Source organism: Alligator mississippiensis, chromosome 7, assembly GCF_030867095.1.
Source record: "Alligator mississippiensis isolate rAllMis1 chromosome 7, rAllMis1, whole genome shotgun sequence".
Taxonomy (NCBI): Eukaryota; Metazoa; Chordata; order Crocodylia; family Alligatoridae; genus Alligator; species Alligator mississippiensis.
The window spans coordinates 81,678,328-81,691,023 of record NC_081830.1 but is presented as its reverse complement, the minus strand read 5'-3'; the positions used below and the strand labels follow the sequence as shown (position 1 = coordinate 81,691,023).

At 43.7% G+C, this 12,696-nt stretch overlaps 2 long non-coding RNA genes across 2 annotated transcripts in view; one reads left to right on the top strand and one right to left on the bottom strand.

Annotated features, from left to right (window-relative positions):
* The window catches only part of LOC132251936 (uncharacterized), a 344,867-nt gene extending 340,757 nt beyond the window's left edge, over positions 1-4,110 (bottom strand). Inside the window, exon 1 of the long non-coding RNA XR_009463681.1 lies at positions 3,318-4,110. This is a non-coding gene — a long non-coding RNA (uncharacterized LOC132251936). The remainder of the gene's footprint in view (positions 1-3,317) is intronic.
* Positions 4,111-5,642: 1,532 nt separating this feature from the next.
* LOC106739889 (uncharacterized) lies at positions 5,643-11,469 on the top strand. Its single transcript, XR_001373251.3, has 3 exons — positions 5,643-5,781; positions 6,358-6,598; positions 6,752-11,469. It is a non-coding gene; the product is annotated as an uncharacterized LOC106739889 (long non-coding RNA).
* Positions 11,470-12,696: the final 1,227 nt, after the last annotated feature.

The window sequence follows — 12,696 nt, the reverse complement described above, 5'->3', positions numbered from 1 at the left end:
TTGGTTGCTAGAAATTCATGTACAAGGGATCATAACATTTGCCCTTCCTCGTCTAGACAGATTGTATCAAACAGTCCCTTTTGTGACACAAGTATTAATCCCACAACAACAGATCATTATATCACCAAGAATATCATCATCCCTTCTCAACTGAACAAAGAACAAGGCAGAGAGGGAAAGATGCAATTATAGGAAAAAATCTCCAGCTAATGACAAGTGTAACTGGAAGACAGCCCTCCTTGAGTAGCCACCTACATGGGACTTGGGTAGAGGATCACCAATAGTAGGAGTGAAGAACTGAGGGAGACACCAGGAAGCCAGTCTATTCACATGACAAAACAGAAGTTGCAGTCATAGCATCTCCATAAATTGTTCTTTTAATTAAGAACTGAGTTAGTTTTGCAAGCCTGGCCCCCTTCATGTTGTTACCCATGGTACGTCATTGTTGTCCATGTGGTATGTGAAACACTTTGCAAAACTAAAGGACCCTTCTGTCGAATCACTAAGAGAAAACAGCCATAATTAATTGAGTCGGGAGCAGTGGTGTATGGGTGGCCGCAGCACTTCAAACAGTCCTAAAGCAGCACGTCCTGGTCTACCGACTGGGACTCAGAAGCCCTGGATTCTAGTTTTTGGTCTTCCGGGTGATTTGGTGCCAGCCCCCTTCAGACCTTAGCTTCTCCAACGGTAGGGAGATGCTGACAGTATGGATTCATCTGTTAAGGTGTTTCGAGATCTCCTGATGAAAAGTGGCACATACGAGTTATATATTACACTTACTACACAACAACACTGTCACCTTCTCAAGGTCAGCTTCAGCATTTGGTTAATTTTTATTTTGATTCACGTAGTGCTTCTTCGATAGCATAAGAATCCATGCAAAACATGCGCTGAAGGTCTTGGCTGAATAAGCAGGTTTTGATCCAGATCTCTCATTTGACACACGCTTATTTGTTACTACCATTGGAAGAATAGCAATGCAATTTTGACAAAGGCTGTTCATGTTCTCTCTCTCTCTCTCTCTCTCACACTCTCTCTCCAAGACTGAGATCCTTCCTCTAATCCAACCCTCATTCTTCCTGCTGGCTCACCCAATGCCATTTTATTAAAACTGCAGCTCATCTAGCATTCAACGGCACGACTTCTTACACGCTTCAAAATAAATCAGTGCATTGCTCCTATCCTAGCTCCCTTGCCCTTGGCTTTCAATTAAATTTAGAATCAACTATAAAAGGTACAACCTTAATGCATATGGCTCAAAATGACCTTGCTACACCTTTTCCTACCACCTGTGACTTCTTGAGCAGGGCTCTTGTACTCCAGCTCATGGCTTAAAACCTGGAAACATGAATTTGCTCTAAGCTCCTGTGGCAAACTGCAAGTCTCAAGCTGTTTAAAGTCTTTAAAGGTATGTCCAAAGTGAAAGTGCACTCCGCAGAAAGAAATCTGGGAACCTGAATCTGTCAGAGCTCAGAAATAGATGTAAAACCTTTGTGCGAGTTAAATGTTGTTTTCCTCCTTTAATTCTTGCACTCTTTGCACAGTAAATCAGCATGTTTCCTTATAGTGTCTTTATCAACAGCATTATCCAGATTAATAAGGTTATGCTATGCCCAGATAAAAAGCCACCAATACATGGAACTTAGCTTTTGTGTTTTTTCTTCTGTTTCTTTTGGGCTGTTGTTGGAGCAGAGATACAAGTAATGTTGAACTCTTTGAGATATAAATACATTCCTGGTTTACAAGACCCTAGGGGGCAACAGTGGCCTGAGAGGTTAGTGTGTGAAACTCATGACAGAGAGAAAATCTGGTCCTCAACTCTTCCAACCTAAGACCTCAAGGGTCTTACATTGCCACAGACATCACTGCAGATTAGGTGGATGCAGGTGTCTGTACTTTTAAATTACCCAAATGTTAAAGTCCATCACTTGCAATTCGGTTTTACAGAGACGGTCGATGCAGTGATCTTCATGTCTATCAGTGCACAACAGGTTTTGTCATTGTTCCAATAGGACACTTCGGGAAACTCAGGAGAGCCTAGGAAGTGATGTGGGTGACTCAGAAGATGGCATGCCATATGAACCGCTGCCCCAGCATGGGCCCGGGAAGCAGAGTTTGATGAGACATCCAAAAACCCGGCCTTTTGAGAGACAGAAAACATGTCTATGTTTGTAGTCCCATTCTTTCTAGCGTCTCAGCTCAAGTCCACCTCAGCTGGTGATATTCTGAGTTACGTATTCCTGAGACATAAGAAAAAGAACACGTGGACCGGGCGACAGGGGGGCGGGGTACTTCTCTCGGGACTACCACTAACCATGGGCATGTCAAAGTCAGGTGTGGCAAGTCTCTGTTTTTTGCACACGTCATTCATATTTTTAATTGAGAATTCAAGCTCACAATTTGATCTGCAATCTCACAACATTGGGCCTTTTTTTTATTTAAACTCTGCTTCTGCAGGTACATGAGACTGTGATCTTTGCAGCTTCCATTTAATATACATGTTAGTAACTGTCACACTCATCTGGAAATTTGACTCTTGAAGGTTCACATCAGGAGGCAAATAACCCAAGTGCTATTCCTTTATTAAAAAAAATATATATTTTTTTTAAATCTTTCACCTTTTTTAAGACAGCGTCCCCAGTTTTCATGGCTTGGGACTGGTAACCTTAGGGCCGTCTCTTACAAAACCAAAAACAACCAAGTTTCTCTCTGTAATAGGAAGAGTCCTGGTGCTACTGGACTACAAATATCTAAATTACCCCTGCACTCACGGTTGAAGACCTTGTTCCTAAACCCTCTCAATGGATTTCTACAGAGAGCCAGACCATCATTAGAAACGTCAGAGCCGAGTGGAAGGAGAGGGTTTTGTTGCATTGTCGTATTTATTCACAACGTATCAATAACCATATTCTCTAAAACACTCATTCTTTGAGGATGGAATTCATTTTTGCAGCCCTCCATGGGTAAATGAATTAATTGAATTGAGTTAAAATTAGTTTTAAAATTAATTTATTATGTTTAACTAAATCGGGCACAGTTTCAACAGAGGGGGTGTTAAGTGCATCTAGATAAGGCATATTCCTCCCCATGCAATTACATCAATGAAACATCAGTTCAGGTACACAGGGGCAGGCTCACCACTATCAAGTAAGCCTTGCTGTCTTGCCAACCTGCTCCTAAGGTAGAAAGGGATTTACGTTTCTTATTTTTCTTGTTTGAAGAGCGGCCCTCTTAAGCATATAACAGCAGTGCTTCAGCAGAGCAGTTCAAGTCATAAGGAAAAACCTCTAGACCCCAATGACGGGAAAGCACCTTACCTGGAGAAGAAACATGTGGCTGTTGTGGAAGCTTCTGTTGAGTTTGGTGAGCTGCTAGGCATGGATCAGCACAGCTGTGGCTAACTAAAGGCCATCACAGGTAGCAAGAGTGCTCTGCTGATAGCAGATCTGCAGCAGAGGGAACTGCTGAGCTTCTTTAGCTAGAACCCCTCATTGGTTAGAAAACGCACAAGCATGATGATAACCATCTGCGCTATCACACCAAGAACTGAAGCAGGGACCTTTAGAGCTACACGGCTGGCTTGATCCAAAATACTAGCTACTTCCAGATATTGTAGCACTTCTATCCGAAGGCAAAGGATACCCCAACCGAGGCATAGGCATTACTAACCTTTATGCATGCGTTAATAATTAGGAATATGAGCAGTCAATGGGTTTATTAATTAAATAAAGGTGCTGGTAGACTGAAAATTTCTTTGGCACTGCAAATGGCTTCCTCTGGTAACACTTTACTGTTTTTTCCAAAGATACCCACGTTTCTAAAAGCCCATAATATAGGGGCACTGAACCAGGGCTACAGTGTGTGCACTAGGGGGGTTGCACTAGTGACTTGAAACAAGCTCTTACTATTGACTGCTAGTTCTGGTCCTGATCCTGGACTCAGCATAGGAGCGCACTCCCCAGAGCTCTGCAGGGGCACAGACTTGTAGATCCAGCTTTAGGATCAGGACCACGGCACGTTGTCTTATAGCCATAGATTTGTCCACTACACAAGAAAGGTGCTTGTGCCCAAACGCTTGCAATTCAAGAATGTATTTATTTTTTTTGCAAAAATCTAGTTGGTCTAATAAAAAATAATCACCTCTACCACGAGGTCCAATTGCACTAATTAATGCATTTTAAAAGGATTTACTCACAGAATAAAGTTCTTCTTAGTGGCATAAATGTTTGGAAAAAGGACTTTTAATTTTTTTTTTTTTAAGATTTGAGATTCCTAAGAGCCAGGTTTCAGTTTTGTCCTCTGATTTTCCCACTTTATTTTTAATTCCCCATTAGAATGTCATTCCAAAAGATTAAAAATGTAGTACAATGGGGCACAAGAAAAAGAAGATTAGTTCTGAGAGATCTGTCGAGTGCAACACTTAAAAGACTGAGGTTAGATAAAATACAAGATCTCCTCCAGATTCTGGGTTGAAATAAAACACCGAACATTTCCCCTTGGCTGGCAACAGGTGAGTTCACAATCTGGGCTTCGGCTACCACAGAAGTGGCTTCCCTAACCGATTTAGGGGGGTTACCCCCTAGGAAAACTTTTTTTTTTTTCTCTCTCGGTCTCACAAAACATTTCAAATGTTATCAGCTTCAGAAACAACACAGTTTCAAACCAATGGGGAAGGAGCCGATTGGCTCTAAAGTTACCATCCCTAAGTCCTGCGCTCCCTTCTGTTTGGGGCCATTGTTCTGAGCAAATCATCCATTGAAAATCAAGCCCTCCAGCTCATTATGTATTCCCTGTCTGAGATGACCAAAACTATTTCCTGCAGCTTGGTTTGGGTGCTAATTACCTGCTCAAACACCTTGTAAATACCTCTGTAAACCTGTTTTAGGAGGGAAAACTCACCTTTTCAGGCTACACACTTATTACATATTCCCTCTTTGGCTTCCTGGTGCATGTTGTTTAATTCAGGCAGATAACTCAGCTCGTGGCCCCTTGCTATTATGAAGTGGCAGGCTCTCCCTTCCCCCCACCATTGCCCTCCCCCTCCAGGGCTAGTTTGCTACTGGCCAGATTGCAAAAAAAAAAAAAAAAAAAGTTTACAAAAAAAAGTGGGGGACCCCCATTTATTCACAGAGAGGATGGGGGCAGCTTCCTTCTCCTGTCCACATTTGGACTGTTGATATCTCCGCACTCCCCACGACTGATCGCCAAGGCCCGTTGTGCAAACACAAGAGCTGAATATGAAAGAAGCTCCAGCTAACGCTGGCCAGAACTGGTCCTCCCTGCCTTTCAACAGAGAAAGGCCCGAGAAGGGGGGCATACAAATCACACACACACACACACACTTTGGCTCTTGGGTTTGTACTTGGAAGGAAGGATTTTAACCCACCCAGCAAGAAAGAGCTTCCCAAAATGTAAATGCCCATTGCAAAGGAGGGTGAGATTGCAGAATTACTCTATAATTAGGCAGAGTTTTGATGCTGGGGTGGGGGGGAGGGAAGTTTTTTTTTTTTCTTTTCAAAAACACTCTTGGGATTATAGGTAAATCCCTGAAGATGATCAACAGTAACATGCTGAAGCCTTGGGAGGAGAGTTTTCAAGCTCTCTGGCCACAGCTGAAACTGGTATAATCAGTGGAGCTGCACTGATTTATCCAAGCTGAGGGTCTGACCCCATTTTCAGCACGCAGTTCAGCTGCAGCTGGGGATGGGCTGTCTCCGTCTCCACACTTAGATGGGGCTCCTCACCAGGGCCCACAACTAATCTATGCATAGGGGCCAGCAAGTGAGTAGCAGTCCAGGTTTAATTTTTAACAAGAGAGCATCTGGCATGGTCTGTGGGTGCCACATGGTGGTTTGGTTTTTGTCCCTGTGGCATCCAGACGGCGAGGGTTCATTTCCCAGTGGAGGGGAGGGCTTCCTGGCTGTGGCCCTGTGGTATAAGTGACCACTGTTAGGGAGCAAAAAAATAAAATAAAATAAACTTTAAAATGTTGCAAGAGAAAACAATCCTCCTGCGGCCACAGTAAATAAACTAACAGCAGTGGGGTGATTTGCAACCATGTAATGGGCTTTTGTCTAGGCCTATTTCTCTCTGCCTTGAGGGTTTCTGTGTTCCTGCTCTGCAGGATCCCAATGTTTCTCCCCTCCGCTACAAAGGCCCAGGGCTTGAGCCCCTCCTCTGACCATTCACCCCCAATCTTGCCCATGCTGAGGCTTACTTACAGCAGACTGAAGAGTTTCGGTGGGGTGCAGGGCACTGCAATTTAGGATTTCTGCCGTACAGGTTGAATTGCGCCGGGAGGACTTGCTGGAATTGGAAATAGCCTTTACTCATCCTTTTAACCCCTTTTTCGCACAGACAGTTTTCAAGTCCCTGGGGCAGCTGCTCCCTGAAACAAACTTGGAGGTGTCCATAAGTTTAAACAGCTCGGAAAGAGCAAGCGGTGGCTCCAGGCGGGCACTGGAGCCCTGCCACGCTCAAGACTGCAGTTTGGGCCTACAGGATGCCGAGCGCCCCTAGCTCTTATCGGTAACGGGAACAAAGGGCACCGCAGAGGCTCGCAGCATCAACCTGTTGGATGCCTACTGTAGGCAAAGGGGTGCGTTGTGCTGTTTCTTTGTGTTTCAGTGCAGGAAAGGAGGGTGAGAGGCTGATTGGAAAGGGATGAAAAAAAGATGCGAGCCCCTATCCGAAGCAAAAAGGGTCTGGATAGTTTTCAGGCCCGCTGACTCTTCCTCTTCCTTTCCAACAGGCGCTCTTCCCCTCTCCCTGTGCCGTGGCATCTCAGGCAGTTGACCTGTTGGGACTGCAAAGCTCTGCTACAATGTACCTGTGTTGCCTACAGGTCTCTAGGGAGCCCCCAGCCCTTCCAAGGGGTGCCTCCAGCGTGCCGGCGGGGCCAAGCATGTGTGCTCTTGTCGGGACTTGGCGCGAAAAGCATAGGAAAAGGCGTTCGGTGATCTGTGCCGCTCGGGAGCCCCCGGGGGGAGATCAGCAAACAAACAAGCAAACAAGCAAGCTGCAACGGCTGATGCTGCTGGTGTTTAATCACACAGCTCAGTGCTAATCGGGATCCAGCATAAGCAGTGGGCAGGTGTTTCAGCCTTCCCTTCCCTGTTCAGGTTACTGCCGGACAAACAGAAGAGCACACCTCTAAAGGGGGCTGCGACCCCAGGGCCTGACCTGCCAGGACTTACCCACGCCAGCCTAGCTTTTCACACTAGACACAACCACACTGCAGTAAGTTAAGAGGAGTGCAAGCCTTTGCAGGATCAGGGCCTAAGTAACCCTTGCTGTAGGGCAGGCTCAGGCCATGCTAATGAGACTGCCTGTTGGTACACAGGTCTACACTAGTGCACAACTGCTGCCCAAGATCTGCTATATGTTTGCACTGAAGTAATACCGAGAAGCCCAAGTCAGGGACCAGGATCCCATTAGATGAGTCTCTGAACAAGCACAGAAAGAAAGCACATCCCCACCCCCGGTTACAAATGCTTCTGATGTCAATGGCTTGAAAAAAAGGAGCCAAGCAAATATATAACATTGTGAATACATTTTTCCTCGGTAACTGAGGACTGATTGACAGTTACCAAACCAGGGAGAGCAATCTTGATTTCTACTTACAGCAATTTAAGGGAAAAACCTCTGAGGACCTGCCTACACCGATCTTGCAGCTGTGTTTAAGACAGTTTCTGCAAAACCAGTTTATCACACACTTTTGCTGCCAGGTGGGGATGGCTTTAGAAGGGTTTTGAAAGGACACCAGCAATCTGAAATGCACTCAGGTTTACAAACAGAGCTAAAAACCTACCACACTTTCCCTTCCCACTTTCCAAATACCCTCCCAATTTTTGCAGCTTGGAATTGCTGTTTTTCAGCATTGCTTTTTATCCCCCGCCTCCTGCCACTCACTCCCCACAATGTGTTTCTATTCCCACGTTTCTGGGTGGAAAACCGTGCAAACTGAAAGAGGAAGTTGACCGAGTGCAGAAAGGTAACAATAAAACCGACTTTGCCCAACCTGATACCAAATGCACAAGGGAAGCAACGTGAAAAATAAAGATAGCTCTTCCTTCATCTTTTCAGTTATTGTGAGCTTGGAGGTTATTCATAGCGGGAGATAATCAAACGTCACTAAAAAAAAAGAAAAGAAAAAGTTGTCTGTAGCCCTTTAAGAACACCCAAGACTAGAATTCAGAGGTTAAATTTAAATGTAAGCTGAACAATTTAAAAAAATAATAATAATTGTACCTAGCACTGGGAAAAATGTTTCTGTGGAGCAGTTTTTCATCCAAAAAAAGCAGTTTCATTGCAAGCAAAATGTTTTGCAGGAGAGTGCCAATTTCAATCGTTTGCAACAGAATTTTTTCAAAACAAATTGTTGCGACAGTCTCATTTAATTAATGTCAAAACATTGCTTAGACCCCCCCCAACACACTTCATTTTTTTTAATATTCACTTGATGCTATCTGGGGGGGTGTATATATATATAAAGAGAGAGAGAGTGACATTATTGAAACAAAAATGTTTCAATGTTCCCAAAGCATTTGTCTTCAAATTCTGCAGGAAATAACCAAACTTTGGCTTTTAATTCGGATTCAGAGTTAAAACGAATTTTACAATATCAGAATTTCCCTTCAAATGGGAAATGTTTTCCCACCATCTGTAGCTCTAATTCAGTTTGGCTCCATTCGCAGTAGCCAGGCAGAACTTCTCAGAAACTGGTTTAATGCAAACGGTGTTTGCAGAGGGCCATGGCCAAGGTAGAGAGGACACTGGCAGCTGATCCTCAGCAAATGTACATTTTCATTGCACTATTGATTTTTATACCAGCTGAGGACATGCCCCTCTGTGTGCTGCTCCAGGCTTTCAGGCAAAGGGAAGAGACGCTTTCCAAAGGTTCTCGATGTTGCCTTTCATTTTTTTTCCAGTAATTTCATATGCACCTATCTTGTACAGGCAAAAATGAAGATGTGCACATAAGATACAGCTGTGTGCGCAAAGCTGCATGGATACCTGCTTAGTTCACCAAGACAAATGTAAGATTCTTTCTGCATGTGTCAAAAGTTGGACTTGGAAAAAATTCTTGCAAAAAAAAAATGTTACTCTCTAAATCTCTGCCTGTAATTGTACTGAATTTCAGTAGGAGTAAAGTTTTCACTCCACTTCAACCATTTTCAGGAGGGTGATGTGTCCTCTAGGCAAACAGATTGACCTGGACATGATTCTGTAAAAGGTTTTGGGTCAGACTCTCTGGCTAAGGGTTTGTATAACGTACATCCAAACACCTCCTGCAAAAATGACAAGGACACCTCCGAGGCCAGGTTCTGTGGTGCAAAGAGAGCTGGGGCTAGCAATGAGTGGACAGAGTGGTTTAACATGATCAACAGATTAAATCAAAAGTCCTGAACCTGCTTTTCTTAATGAATCAGGCAAAACTCACAGTGAGAACAAGACAGGTCCTAAAAAAGCAATTGCAAATCTATCATTTTCATGACAATACACAAAGACAAGCCCCAAAACATCATTTTAATCTGATTTGATCAGAAATGCCGCATCAGCGATTACAAAATGCCACAGTCATTTTGAAAGGATCTCCACTTTAACCCTTTGCACTGTGGCTCCTGAAAATCAAACACTGATTTACAAATAAAAATGCTCTCGAAACACCACCGATCTGCAGTGACAAGTAAGGTGTATTTTTCTGTAAACCTGGATTCTGCCACAAGAGGATTTGATTTTTATGACTAAACAAATCTGGAAAAGTTGCACGCTTCTGAGCTGAATAGATTTAAACATGCGGATGAGGCAAACGTGGATTGAATTAGCTTTTGTACCCTTCTTCATTCCTTTCAATGATTAGTCTGTGAGCCACCGAGTAACAAGCGTAGAGTTCCTTAGTCTTCCCTTTTCTTGTGGTTTTACTATTTAAAACATTCCAAGCTCTGGAAGGGGCTTGAAACACCAGAGAGAAAATGAGCAGGGTTATAAACACAGGACCTGATCCCGCTCGCCCTTATCCCTTTGGGGAATCCTACCCTCGCCGTCTCAAGAGAGCAAAAACTTGCAGGATGAAGTCCCAGTTTTGCACAGCGGCGGCATTTATTTGAGCGAGTCAAACGGGCCTTTGACACAACGTCAATGTTTTCTTTTAAAAAGCGGCTGTCAAGTTGGAAGGCAAATTAAATACACATTTATAAGCCATCTTATTATCATTATGCCCCATTTTGCAAAGGCCAGAGAAATGTCACAGGCGGTGCAGATTGGTCAGATTCCAGTGAACTCTGGTGAGCGGGGCTGTTTTGTTGGAGACCTTCTATCAGCGGCTCTGGTCACTCCATGTCAGTCAGCCGGACAAACAAACAAACACTATGGTCACATGCCCAAATGCACATGACGGATGCAGATGTGAAGCTGTGAAAGGGCCCTTTGCATTTTAAACACCTGCAGGAATTCCAGAGCCGTTGGAATGCCTTCCACTCTAGTGCCCCCGAGCCGTCCCGATACAAAGAGCCCGATCCCGAATGCAACCCCCTCTCCCACTAGGGTCAGCTGGGCCCGAAGTTGGCAGTGAGAAAATAGCTCCTGGAATGTACAATATCCCATCCCTGTCGTGAAGGCCGGTAGGGTGCTGACAGCGAATAAGGAGAGGGCTGGTCCCACAATGCCTTGTGCTTGCTTAGGAAGTGAAAGGGGCATTCTCAAAATAAGCAATAGGCCGTGCTAAAAAAAAAATAAATAAAAAAATCCCCATTACGTTCTCAAAGTTTATGTTAATGCTAAACCATCCATCATTAAAACTTTCTGTTGAAAATGAAGATGCCAACTCTAGTCTATGCACACACACGCACATGCACAATCGCATTGTTTTTATTCTCAAATTACTTTCTGCATGGGGAAGAGAATGCAGTTTACTATTCATAACATTTTCCAAAGAATATCCCCTAGCGCCTCAACAAAAAGGAACTATAACCGCCCATAATGTAGCTGCACATTTTTGTAACGTGATAATTGTAACTATACGCATCGTTTTGTTCTCGTGTATCGGACGAGAGTTTCTTTTTTCAAAAGGTTACGCAAAAGAGTTCATTGCAGTCAATCAGTCTTCAATAGTCATTCTTTATGAACCAGCGTCATTTGTAATGCCCAGCAAAGAGTTAAAAATATCTTCAGGGCCGGATTCCCCTCTCATTTATAATTATGTAAATCAGGAGAAAACTAAATGAAGCCCTTTTACTGAAATAAATGAAGCTTTGGGATACGGCTACAATTATTTGCAAATTCAGGTTGAGTTTAGGCAAAAAAAAAATGAGGATGCCTAAAAAGTGTCAGAGTATTTTGTGTTGATATTTGCTGAACAACATATTGGCATTTTGAATGAAATGTTCCGAGTTCATTTCAAAATGGCATTTCTGTTTTAAAAATGACCTAAAGTAAAACAGATGAACAATAAAGGAGTGGTAAAATAAAATAACCCAATATGTAATAAAGCATTTCATTTTAGCTTGAGTAAAACCTTGCGAGTGATCTAAAATGAAATTGCTTTCCTTTTTTGTTTTGCAAAAAACCCCTAAAATGATGCGGGTTTAGCTCAAGCAATTTTTTTCCTGACTTTTTTTGGGGGGGTGGGTCAGCCACAGAACTGAAAAACCCATTGTGTCCAGCAGGAGCCAAGAGTTCAACTGTAAGAAGAGAATCAGGTTCATAAAGTTGCCTTCAGTCAAATGCTAGTTGGAAAACAGCACTTTAAACTTACTAAAACAATAATTAATTTGCATGAGAACTTGTCCGTTACTTTTAAGACATTTATTTTTTCACTTTCCCACCCAGGGAGGTCCTGTCTATTTTATTTAATTGACCTTATATCAGTCCTCTGGCCAGGGGCTAATTTTGCAGTTCTAAGTGTAAAGGGAACAGCTGCATAACTTTATCCAGCTCGTTTAATGATTTGTGCCAGGGCTCCAGCATGGAGAGCACAGTCGCTCCCATTGGTGCCATATCTATTCAATCAAAATCGTGGTCTCAAAGGTTCTGTAACTTATAACTGCCATTGTTGTCCCAAATGAGTAATTACAGCCTGTAGTCAATGAGTACAGGTCTGGCCAGGGGATCAATTCAGTCACCAGCGTGCTTTGTTGTTATTAATTAGTGTCCAAAACGCACCGTTATGGCGTATGAAATATATGAAGAGCACTTTTGGAATGTGCTGCTCTCTAGCTTTCTGTCCTCCGCTGCCGTTCATCCCAGTGACACGCACAGACCATTTTGCCCAGTGCGGATGCACGGTAATTGCAGCGTGTTTATAGTTCTTGCGGGGAAAGGGGCCATCAGAGTCCCATCAATACCTCCCTGACGGGGCTGCAGCCAGAGGCCCTGGGAACGGCAGGCAGAGGTGTAAGCAGAAGCAGAAAATAAAGCTGGTCAGGAACCTGGGCACAGCCAAGAGCCTGGAAGCTGAGGCTCTCGCCACTAATAGTGGAAACTCAGGTTAATTTTACTTTCTGTTTGAAACCTTTGAAATGTGCACAAGAGCTGTGTGAAAAAAGGCACTTGGGCCGCATCCAGATGAGCACAGCCATGCAGTACGTGGTGCCGCAGAGGGTGCCACATACTGCACATTCAGCAGTTCTCCGTGCTGCATGGGTGCAGCACGGAGTGGGGAAGAGGGCTGACCCCTGGGTCAAAAAAACATGCACC